The sequence below is a fragment of the Cuculus canorus genome, chromosome 10 (assembly GCF_017976375.1).
Source record: "Cuculus canorus isolate bCucCan1 chromosome 10, bCucCan1.pri, whole genome shotgun sequence".
NCBI classification, from domain to species: domain Eukaryota; kingdom Metazoa; phylum Chordata; class Aves; order Cuculiformes; family Cuculidae; genus Cuculus; species Cuculus canorus.
Window position 1 is genome coordinate 9,025,864 of NC_071410.1, and position 12,695 is coordinate 9,038,558.

General features: G+C 41.7%; 1 long non-coding RNA gene across 9 annotated transcripts in view; it reads left to right on the top strand.

Annotated features, from left to right (window-relative positions):
• LOC128853124 (uncharacterized) overlaps positions 1–12,695 on the top strand; it is a 69,284-nt gene that overhangs the window by 39,383 nt on the left and 17,206 nt on the right. For all 9 annotated transcript variants that reach the window (XR_008451408.1, XR_008451416.1, XR_008451411.1 and 6 more), the window contains one exon: positions 6,624–6,851. This is a non-coding gene — a long non-coding RNA (uncharacterized LOC128853124). The remainder of the gene's footprint in view (positions 1–6,623; positions 6,852–12,695) is intronic.

The following is a 12,695-nucleotide window of genomic DNA, read 5'->3' on the forward strand; positions in this document are numbered from 1 at the left end:
CTTGGCAACCACTTAGTTCCTATGGTTACATCTCTAAGAAAATGTGAAATAAGCACTTCAAGGCTCTGGGCAGAGAAACAAATTGACTGTTACAGAATTCATGAATGATAAGAACTCATTTACTTATAATGCTAATAAATAATAGGTGTAAGATTATCTAGTGCAGCCTTAGAATGCGTAGGGTATTTAAAGGTCAGCACTGCTCTTAACTCTCCATTAAAACCCTTGTATTGCAATAATGCATCCCAGACAGCAATTACAGTTTTTCAGAGTATTCACTTAGTGAATCTGTAATCTGGTGCATTCCATAGGGCTGCCCTGTGTGTGTTCCCCTCGGCACCTCAGCACGCTCTCTAGCCTATGCTAGAACAGTGTTAGAAAACTCCATGTTTCTGACCATGCTAAAGTTGTGCCTTGGGAACAATGTACACTGTCTTGTTGCCTCCTGCAGCACTTTGTCCAGACTATAGCAGGAACCCGAAAGAAATGGTGTTCTGTGGCAGAGAAATACTCTGCAATTCATCTAAAAGGTCACTCCTGTTACCCTACCCCATCAGGGGACCTGAATCCTTCTGATCTTTGAGTTATTTTCCTGGCTATTGTTCTCATTATCCCTATCTCATATTTTTCAGTGCTACTGAGTCCTGGAATATTTGCTTTGTGTTACTGCTATTTCTAACTCCTTCTCCCTCATATTTGCTTCTAGCTTGCATGCTTCTCCTTTTGTTACCTGTCCTCTGCTTCTCTCACATGCAAGCAGGCACGCATCAGGCTTTGCACACTCCTGGAATGATCCGCCATGTCCTATCCTATTTGTCTTGTCAGCACATGTAACAGTTTGATGTTTGTCACTATTTCCCTGCACGGATATTGCTTTGTCTACAATAAAATTTTGATTCCTTTTCTCTAGCTTGCTTCTTTTTCTGCCTTCTCCCACGAGGGTTGTCTTTACACAGTGGACCCTGGGTGAGGGAACACCATCCATTTCTGTAATTATGTTTTCACCTTTGCAGTACTGCTACTCTGCAGCAGAGATATCCTCATATTTTTCTTCTGTCCATCAACGATGTGTACAAAGTGCAGGTTTCCCCAGCCGGCCACGGTGATGCCCAGTGTCTGCAGTTAGTTTAGAGCTTACTGATGTATTGACTTGACTTTGAATTATTCCTTCACGATTCCAGGCGTGAGATGAATCAAGATGAATCACAGAGTGATGGAGGTAATTCCACCCATTAGCTGAATCAGTTGCTATTTTTGTCATAGTAAAGATACCACTTTGTATGTGGTACTAAATAATGTGCCCTGCTAAAAGCATGAGGCTAAATGAAGTGGTCAGTTTGTTAGCAGCTTGCAGACTAATATGTAGAATGAATTTCAGCAAAACAGTCTTCAGTGTAAACAAATAGTGTTTAATAATTTGGAGGAGGAAGTCTGGCTCCAGATCAGGAAATGTCTGAAAACATCATCTTCTAGAAAGGTATGAAAAAACTGTTGCTTCAGATGGGAAAACAGTCCCATCACAACCCAGATTTCCTGAAGTCTCTGTAGGTTGTGAAAGCAAACCCAGGACTCGCTTCTACAGTATGTCTGACAGTAGGTGTTGTTGTATGTTGGCAATGAAGTATATTAAAAAAAAAAGCAGAGATTGATATTCCTTAAAAAATACCCTATGAGATATGATGTTACCTGTAGTCATCTTAATCTTATTTGAAGTCCACGTGTTGTATATTTAATGCATTAGCTGTGATTCAACAATTTTGTTAGGGAAAAAAAACATATTTCTTTTTGTCCGTGGGCCAAAACCAAGATGTGGACCCTCTTGAGATAATGATGTAAAGCCTGGAGATGCTCTGGGCAGCTGGTTGCTTGTTTTCTGTCACTTCAAATTAGCGGGCTGTGATATGGAGGGAGGAGAGATAACAAAGCAATGTAGAGAAGTTGGGCTGCTGAGAGTGAGGGGTAGCAAGAGAATGACGTTAGAGTTAAGCCAGGGAATGGAGCATCAGAGAAGAATCAGAAGCATTCGGCCCAGGACAATAACTTCTGGGTCTCCTAAAGATACCCATAGATTTTCCATGTTGCTGCTTTGCTACCTGTGAAATAGCAGCTGACTGGCTACATGTGCTTCATGAGAGCTGTGCTGGCTGGGAGCAGCTTGCACAGCAATGCCAGAGAGCTTCAGTGGCTCCACACTTAAATAAAGTTGGAAAATCAAGAAGGAGGAGGCAAGGTGAGTCCCAAACCTGTTTGGTTAAAGGGTCCAATTGGTTCCATCTTTTAAACACCTCTTCTTCTCTGGGTACAAAATAGCCACCTTTGCTTATGACTTTGAATGGTTTGGGAAATGCCCTCACCTTCTTCTAGGTTCGAGGCTGAAAGATCTGCAACCAAACAGGAGCTTGTGCCCTTTTTTTTCCTTCTGTCACTTCCAGCATTAGCTAAATAAAGAAAATCCTTGCTTCACTTAAATTTAAAATGACACCAAGTCATGATTCAAACTTGCAGTGACATTTATCCAGTTAGCTGATGTTTGCTATAGGTTGAAGGGACTCATGAATACAGTTGTCTTCATGTCTCAGGCACATTTCACAGTGTTCCTTGACAGTTATTAAGTACATTAATTCTTCTGATGCTAATTTCTGGGTAGTACTGATGAAAAATGCATTTTTCCCAAGGAGCTGGCACTTGGCAAATATCTCGATGGCAATAAATTAAAGTACTAAGTTTCTGTTGCCATGGTTTTCTTCCCCACTGATACAGTTAAAGTATATTCACTCCAGCAAGGGCAGAGAAGCAAACCACAGCCCAGATCACCTTGATGCATGAAATACTCTCCTCTTTTGGCTCTCTCTTGCTGTTTACCCTGCTGGTTGCTCCTTGCTAGTCCCTATACAAACAAATTATTCTTCCGCAGTCCTACCGCGTGCCCAGACCCAGGAGGACTCTGGGGCCCTGAGAAACGAGAAGAAGAAAAGGGAGTTGATGAGGAGTGTGCCCATGCATCGGAGAGCTTCCCTGTGCCTTTCACATACTGTCACCCTGCTGCAAGGCAGACTTTGCCAACAAGGCTTCCCTCTCCTTCAACCCACTGGGTGATGAGGCTAAAAGCGAAGTGATTGAACTTAAAAAATAGAGAGAGTAGTCCTGCAGTACTTTGACTGTGATATCATCCCAGTTCCATACACCAGGAGAACTCTTCTTCAGCTGGATGGCTTAGCTCTGGTTGGAGGAGATGTATGTCCTCAGGACTGCTGCTGAGACCTTCCCCCAGGCACTGAGCCTGCTATCACCTAAATCCAGCCAGGATCATGGACAGCATATGGAAGAAAATCGTCCCAGCATCCTAAACAAATCATGCCGTTTAAAGCAACAATGGCAGCTGTCTTGATCTAAGTTGAAGAAGACTGTCTACTGGCTCCTACAGCTGTGCAGGATCCCCTAATACACCTTTTCCCTCTTATCTCAGCTCTGTCTTCTACTGACCAGACCAGGTGGCCATCGCTTATGCACCACAGTTTTCTCTATCCACCTCTTGTATTTTAAAGGAAAGAAATTCTGCAGTTAAACATAGGATACTGAGAAATCAGTGCAGGCGTAACTTCTACTGATAATCTCGTTATTAATGCAAAATTATTCACCCAAGAAAAAGAAAGGAACTAATACAGCTTCATGGAAGCTCATTGCTTTCAGAAAAAAAAAAAAAATGGAAATTGATTGCGTGGCTGACCAAGTCTGTTGTGAGTTTCTCTCTTTGATGGACCGGAAATAGCTCTCTGTTCTACAGCAGGAGACAGAAAACCTCCTTTTCCCTTAAAAAAAAAAAAAACCTGCAAATAAGATTGGTATTTTCTTTTTTTCAGATTCTGAATGTATCTTCGCTCCTGTATAGAACCACAGTTCTGCCTGGTTTTCCCTTCAAAATTACTTTATTTTGTTGATTTTATTAAGGAAGCCTTTTTAGCTATTTTTGTTTAAAATGGTAAATCTAGACAAGAACTTCCAATGATATTTTTAGTCCATCTGAATATTGTTAAATACATGTCTTTTAAATAGACAAATGCTATTTTCTGAGTCAAAGGGAAGTCCCTTATTTGCACTGATTCAAAGATACTCCCTCTCTCTGAGGCAAATAGCAATCATGGAGTTGCAAAGTTTCAAGTCTTAAGATACACCAGTTATGTTTTGGTATACTTTCAGCAGAAAAAAAGTACTTCTGGGAGACGAGGCAGAGCTCAAGGAAAATATAGAATATTCTGAGTGATATTTTTGATTGACTGTGCTGAGCTCCTTGGCAGTGGGTGAGCTTAGTGTAGCTGGAGCACAGCCTGAGCCCTGTCCTGACACGCATCAGCATGCATGGATGGGAACACTGCTATAGGGGGTTTCATCAATGTTTCATGAGATGCTCATATTGACAAAATTTGTTTTGTGTCTTTGCATCTTTAGAAAGAGGTAAATGGCTCAGCCAGGAAACCTGGTTTCTGCAGCAAGCATTTAAGAGGCTGCTTTCAGTCCTCTCTCAGGGGTCCAATTCTGCCTGTGTCTTTCCAGACTTGTTCATCTTATATACTATTGCGTCTAAAGCAAGCGTTGTGCTGGGAGAGTGGTGAGTTCAGCTATTGACAGCCTGGGCTTGTGCTGCTGCAACATCCTTCTCTGCTCAGTGAGATTTAGGGATGTGGCAGCAAACCACATTTCCCTGAGATGCCCCTTTTATCCCTGGTTTAATGCAGCCAGACCTTGCTCAGCTAGACCTCAGGGTCTAGCTGAGTGAGGAGTTTGCAAGATCAAACCCGTGTTAGAAAGGCTGATCATGTATTCTCCCTGTATGATGACCTCCCCTGAAAAATAGCATGTAAAAATATCACCAAGAGAGATTAAAGAGTCCTAAATCTGCATTAGCTGAAGCAAACTTGAGTCTTTCTTAGCCAGTGTTGAGCAGAAATACAAATCCTGTGTGCCAAGCCGCAATTGCTACCAGGCTACAACGCTTCTGAAGATAGCCCCCTCAGAGTCCTATCAGGATTACAGCACCGAGCTGCTATGTGATTTCATATTTATTAATACACATAGGGCTTGATCTAGTACAGCGGCTCAGCAGCAAAACTGCCATTGATTTATGGTGTGGGCAAGAGGTCACGGTGAGATACACTCCATAGCATGTGGGTTTGCAGCCTAAACAGAAAGGAGAAGCGAGGGGAAATTTTCTGCATGGTTGGAGATAACTGGCAGTTAATATAAGAAATCCAGTTACCTCATTCTATATGATACATCTTTAAAAATTGGATGATAGACATCTGTTCCTAATTTTTTCAAAGAATGTTTGTTAGTGGACAGCACAGAGTCCCTTTTTTTTCCCCCTTGCATCCACTTCTGAGTGCAAAAGTAAAAAAAAAATATATTCCAGCTCTTTTACTTTAAACAATTGCGCGTCGATGCCTCATACATAATTGAGTGCTTCTATTTTTTCCCAGTGAGCTTTTTTTTTATTCTAATATCACCTGATCTTTGTGCAGTTAATTCTCTTGTCACCAAGCCGTATAAGCACTGACCTCAGAATTTCAGAATAGCCTTGGCAAAAAAAACCCCAGTAGCTTAATTTGCATCACGATCACTAAGGGCTCTGCATATTTTAGTTATAAAAACCCAATTTCAGCAGGCTGGACAATATGGATTGGTGTGGCTGTGTTCAGTTTCAGGAGGGAATTTATTCTTAGAAATTGGGTCAAAGAACCTGATTTGGCAGGACTGACTGAGAGTGGTTCTGGTTCAAAAGAGGATATTTGCAGGGCAGCTCATTAATTTAAACAACTAGGTTAAAACATTCTGTATTTTAAAAGTGAGAATAAACTTTAATCAGCTAAGTCATCTAAAGGTGAACTGAGATGTAATAAACAAACAGGAATCATCCAGAAGCCAGAAAGCAAAACAAACTGATGTACAGATTTTCTAATATTCTTTTCCTGTCTTTCTTCCTTAATCCTTCATAGTATCAGTAAAAATATGTCTTTCTCAATACTGCATGTCCTTTGTGTAGCTAACTTTAACATGGTAGAAAAGGATGGCTTTTTTCCCCATCATGAGGAAGGCAATGCCATCGCAGGAGTCTCTCTTATGTGCCTTCTTTGTGGTGCCTCCTTTAACGTGTCAGAGGTTCTTAATGACCCCAAATCCATTTGGTTGAGAATATATTAATTGGGCAATTCCCCTGAGATGCTCAAGTACACAGCATTTGTGAAGACTTGTCGGTTAACCTTTTGCTTTCAAGGACTAATGCCTCTAAATAACACCTTGAGCAGTGCACCACGTCATTGCCAGGCCAGGGCAGGAGGACCTTGTACACAATGCAGCTCTAGATCTGGAAATGTAGCAGCTAAGAAGATTAAGTCTGCAATGCTAAGCATTAAACCCATCAATATTTATACAGCAGGCAAAATTCATATCAAACCTGTCAGGCATAATCTGTCACCGTTCTGTATCTAAAAGGTTACCAGCCTCGAGATATCTGTTTTTCACTCATAAACAAGTTCTAAGATGAATTGTTTTGCAATCCAAGTCTTAGTCTACTGGTAAATTGCCGGATTCATTATTGAATTAATACCTTTGCTTGGGTCCATCCGCAGGCAGTACTGTTGCACACACGATGAATAACAATCTGAAGGATCAAGAGGATAAGCTGCGAATGTTTTCACTTCAGAGAAAATGTCTGATTTGTTTGACTGCCCTTTATCGGAGTTTCCATACAAAAGGCAAACTCTCACAGGACAGTAGTGGCCTCAGAGATGTGGTCTCTCTTCTGTGCAGCCTGCCCTTCACAGGAGCTACTGTGAGGATCCTGGAGAAAAGCACAGGTACCTTTTTAAATGTATTTAAAAATCTTAGTTGAACATTACTTCAACAATTATTGATTTGTACCTCTGCCCCAGCACCTTCCTACATGTGGTCTCTTCCCCCAGAAATGGGCTGAGGAGTGGAGCTGTTACAGCCTTTAGGGGAAAAAAAGCAAGAGATGAACTTTATACTCTCATCAAATAAAAAAGGAAAATTCACACCAAAATGAGTGATATTGCAGAGCAAGATCTGGTATGGAGAGGGGTGTTAAACACAACTCCTTTTCTGAAGCACTATTATGCGATGGACACAAAGCCAAGGAAGAGGTTACTGGAAGTTTATAGAGACCCACACGACCAGGACAGTGTCCTTTTAATTCCTGCTACGGCAAGACAAGCACTTTCAGCTCACTGTTCAGCATCCCCGCCCCCACAGGGATACCTGTCCTTTTTCTTTCACCCTAAGATGTGCAAACCAGGAAGGGAAATTTTTCTGGTGTATACATGGTATTGTGAGAGGAGGAAAATCAGCATGTAAGAAAACTACCCAGGTGATGTATTTTGGGAAGCAAAATCCCTCAGCCATCTCGTGCTCTCCCCTGCTGCTGCAGCTCCCTGCTCCGGCGTGCAGGCAGCGTGCTGGTGAGCAGGTGATATGTGAGGAATGAAGGCGATGCTGATGCTGGCCATTTTCTCTTTTCTTTTCTTTGTCAGGCTGCAATTCTGTAGTTTTGGCTTGGCATCTGTTTCTAACAAAAATTATTGACTAGCTGTGTTACCAGAGTGTTATCTTATTAGCGTGGCACAAGATTTTTCTTTCTCGTGACAATAATCTGCTGTAAAGGCGGAATCCTACCAAGCCACTGCATGATAAATACCTTCAGGTTGCTGAAAGTAATTGATATAAGCTGCAGCGGTAGCTAAGGGGAATTCTGGCAGAGGACGGTCAGGCTTCTCTGTGTTATCTCCCACACGATGTAGCACTGAAATGACTACTTTAAAAACCACGGGTAAGGAAGGTCTAAAGGTCGCACAGCTGGTTTTGTCTCCTGAAGCTGAGTCAGGAGAGAGTCAGTGCCCAGTGAGCTCTGTGATAGCTGAGTATCATGTTTTTTGTGCCTGTTGTAGTTAGGAGGGACATGAACGTGTCGTGGTCTTGTTGCTGATGCAAACATCAGGCTTGTTCTTCCAGCAGTGTAAAACTTCTGTGTGAGTGGAAAATGAAGAAAACATCGAAAACCCAAATACAATATTAGTATTTAATATATCACCTAAGTGCTGTATTTCCTTTGTAACCTGTCTGCTCTGTTACATAAAATTTGTTCTGCTTCCTACTCCCTACATCCACCACCTCTAGCCTACAAAAAAAACTTTGCTTTTCCTTCTAATGGGAAATTAGTTGTACAGTAAAAATATTTACTGAGGCACGGGGACCTTGATCCATTTCCTGTTTGCATCAAGAGAAAGGTTACTATTGATTTTGGTTGATTTTTTTCACATACCCTCTATGTTTTCTCCATTTTTCAGCAGATGAAGTCCCTGCTGCTGCGTGCTTTGTCAAGGTTAGCCCTAGTAATGCTTATATGACTTTTGGGAAGGAATAAGACCGTAACAGAGAGTAGAAATGGTCATTTCATAAGCTAGAAATACACCATTAGAATATGAAAACGTGGATTACATTTGGTGGCTAGCATCGCTTTATCTTGAGAGCCTACAGGTACGATGGTTGAACTTGTTATTTTTCATCCAATGTGTAAAAGCTGCCAACTTCTTTAAAATCTGATGCAACATGACATTTGTGTCACACTTTATCCGCTTACATTGGTTTACGTTATGTCAACTGATGTGATGTAACCAGACATAGCCTAATAGCTAGTGATGTGCAAAACAGGCATTTTTTTCCTTCTTCCTATGCTAGTGTAAGATATCACAAAAGGCAAAATAATCTTTGACTTCATGAATGTGACATTGTCAGGAGGCGGCAACTGTAGGGTTATACATTATCTGTGACCCTATAATGTTACCCATCTAAACAGGCAACTCAGCTTCATCTTCAGAAATGACAATGAAGCACATGAAATCCCCTTAATGGCATTGGTAATTCCCTATTTCCAGGCATCAGCTGTAGTCTTTACCAAGGTATCGATGCCTGTTGGTGTAGTTCAATTAATACACATTAGAGGGTTCTTTCAGCAAGTGTGGAGAGAGGGGAACAAAGCAAAGGGGCCACATCACAGCCCTGTATCTGGGAAATCCTGGGTGACAGAGCTGTAGCGATATCTGCAGGGAGATGGAGGCAGAATGTCCTGCTGCTGTGAGTGTCATGTCCCTTAAGCACAGTGCAATTTGGAGATGCTGTGTTCACATTTCCTTGTGAGCAGTACTGAGTGTGATCCTGCAAGGACGGGTGCGTGGGGCAGCCTGGGGACAGTAACTGCCACAGGGCAAAACTCCAAAGGAGTGTTATATCCTGTTGAGTTGCTTTTTCAAAGCTGACTCACAATGACTTTAAATGCAGTAACTCACAAGAATAGTATTTCTTGTGTCATTTTTAATTTTACCACTACCAGAAAACAATATATCAAATAGTCTTCGTGTCCATTGTACTAACAGCTCCAGGCATAATAAAAAGCATGGGCAGACAGGTATTCTTGAAAACTGAACCAAGGTGTCATGATCATTCTGAAATCTGAATTTCTATGAGACTCTTCCTCATTTAAGTGATGGGTTTTGTCAATATTTCACTTTCTGCAAGATGAAATACCGCTGGTGGAAAGATCTCTAAGCAGGCTCTACGTGTACTATACCAAGTCATGTATTTACAGCTGTGCAATAAAAAAAGCTAGAAAAGGTATTTGTCAAGGAAGCAGTGGGCTAGGTAATTTATGTTTTGTATGTAAGGGCACTTAGGAACACTTTAAGAAAACCAGCATGATACCTGCTTTTCTGCAGTAAGTTAGTCCTTGTAGTTGTACAAGCTGACATCCATCCTAACACGGAGGCAAAGGTAAACTGTCTCAGGACTGCCAATAAGATAAAAATTAGACTGTTAGCACTGAGGGAAGCACAGCAGGAGCCTGCTTGCACATGCATGGAAGCATCACCTGCTCTTCACTGTTGGTGCATGGTGAGGGTGCTGTCGCTGCTGCCTACACCCTCAGCCTGGTGACAGGCTAAGTTCATTGCTAAACATGGCAGAGAGAAGGAGGATTAAAGGTGTCAGGAGATGCAGTATCCAAACCCAAGCTGGGAGATTGGCACATCTGCTCCTTTGCTTAGCATCGTTATCATAAACTGACTTCATCTAAGTGCATCTGCTGTGCTGTCACTGGCACTCTCCTGGACAGCTTCATCTGCCGCGCATCTGGCTTTCCTTCATAAATGATAACAGTATTTTATTAGATTAGCAAAAGGTACTTGATAAAACCGATCTTAGCAGTGGTTTAGGGGAATAAAATAACATCAAAGCATCAGCTCTTCTGGGAATTTAATGCACAGGCAATTAAAGCTGTTGTGCACGCCTGGAAGGTGACCGAGCAGGACTAGTTCAGCCCAAGGACAGCAAGGAAGATGTGCTTAGTCATATAGACCTCCTACTCTTCTAAGACCATGCCAAGGTTAGGGCTCCTTTGCACAAGTACAGCTGGACGGGGCCCCACAGCAGCTGCTCTCTGCATAGGCAAAGCTTAGCAAATATGGGTGAAACAGGGCTCGGCAGCCGGCTCACCCAATTCATCCATGCCTCTGTGGATCTTGATCAGGATTTGAACCTAGATTTCTGAGAAGTCAGTGTCATCCTTTTCCTGGAACCTGTGAGAGCAGAGCAGGGGTAACCATTTTCTTCATTCTATTCTGACTCGAGCTGCACACAAATTTGCAGGCTCAAACCCAGCTAGAGGAAAATACGCTTTATTAGCAGTGCTGATCTGATTAGGCTGGCAGCAGAACAGAGACAAGCATAAACCCATCTCACTGGTCATTACTATGTCAAAAATATCTCTGTGACACAGTAAAGGTCCTTTATATTTGGGCGTGCTGCTTTCCCAGTACAAGTCAATGATTAATTTCTGTTAACTGCTCATTAGTTTTTCAATTTAGGAACTTACAGGAATTGTTGTGATAACATTTAAATGGCAAGAGGTGGCTGAACTGTAGCAGCATTGGTTTGAGAGTCCCTGCTCAACCTGCTGGCATTTCAGGAGGATTTTCATTATCCATACCACTTGGCTGTTTCCAACAAGATCATTTCTGTAACTTTTTCCTAGGGATGTATTTTATTCCCTGAAACTATCTTGTGCTTTCTGTAACTCAAGGAACTCTGATGGGTAGATGCAATTTGATCGTGGCAAAACTTGTAGCACACTGGTAAATGAATTGGTGTGTTCTGATCTCTCCTTATTAGCAAAATCTTGACTGCTTTGAGACGGCTGCCAAAGAGAGTGTGTAGGGTGCAGCCAGGACAGTGTTTTGAAATCATAAATAGTGATCGGATGGGTATGCTCAGTAACCACTTTTTAACAGTATTTTGCTAATTACAGCAAAAATTCAGGCAAATGCGGCTTTCTACTTTTTTGGCCATTATGAGAGATACATACATCTTCTTCCATTATTTCTCCTTGCCATACTTGTAACTGCCAAAGCAGATAAAGAAGCTACAAATCTGCACGTTGGCTTTGTCTGATATGTGCAGCTAGATTGTTATGGGGACAAAGTTCACTCCTCCAGAGAATGGCATGAAACACCTCATGGAGACACCATCTCCCAGTCAGATAATACACTGAAAGGCAGAGAAAGGCTTTGGAACTCTCCGAAAAGGAGCAGGAGATTCAGTCAGGGTTCCCTCACATTAATGTTCAGTGTTTCTCTATGTAACATCTTTAATGTGTGAATATTTGTAAATGCCAGTTCTACAATTCCATGTGTTTCACTAAGGAGAAGAGCTGGACAACATCTGCAATGCTAAGAGAGTTTTCCACTCTGTGATTAAGCACAAAATATTGTGTTAATCACGAAGAATAAATAGTGGGTAGCAGTTGCCCCTTACGATCATTGTTAGGAATGATGCCTTTTCTGTGCTCAGAAGCCTGTCATCATGTTGTTATTCCAAGCCTCTTCAATTTGAACCTTGGATTCATCCATTGAACCATGGGATTAATCCAGCAGCTGGATTCTTGAATGCATTCCTGCTGCAGGTAGAGCAGGGGCCTCCCAAGACTCTGAGCAATTACAACACTTCAAATTTAATGATATAATTTTATATGCAGTAAGGTATTGAGCGTAATATACAAGAACTAAGTATTTGGAGGGAGGGGAAAAGGAAGGAGCAGCTGGAAAAAGTCTTTAATAATATTTTAGTCAGAATTTGTTAAGGAAAGGCATATTCTCCATGAGATGAGCAGTGTCAAAGCCCACTATCTGGAAGACTCTTTAAAGAAAGAAGACCAGGGTTCTTAATATCTCTTGTGCTGCACCAGAAGTGTAGTGTGTGAGGTCAAAACAACCTCTTTGGCCCCGCTTCTGTGCAGGCTACATCTTGCATGTGTTCTTGGAGGGTGGGGTGGATACTACCAATGTGCAGAGCCAATATTAGGCACAAATATGAGGCTGTAGTTTCCAATCGCCTCCTTATTCTGATTATTTGGAAATCTATGGAAATCTGACTCAGATTTCAGACTCCCAAGTCTGTAAATCCTTCCATTGACAATGTTTTCTTTTAGATCCAAGGCAAGCCTAACATTTTGGGTAATGAAATAAATGTATCTCTTTATCTATAAGTCCCTTATGTTGTTTTGAAATCCCACTTGTGTGCTATATGTTCCTCAAAAATGTTCGTACCGTATTTGTTCATGGTACCAATTTTTGTAA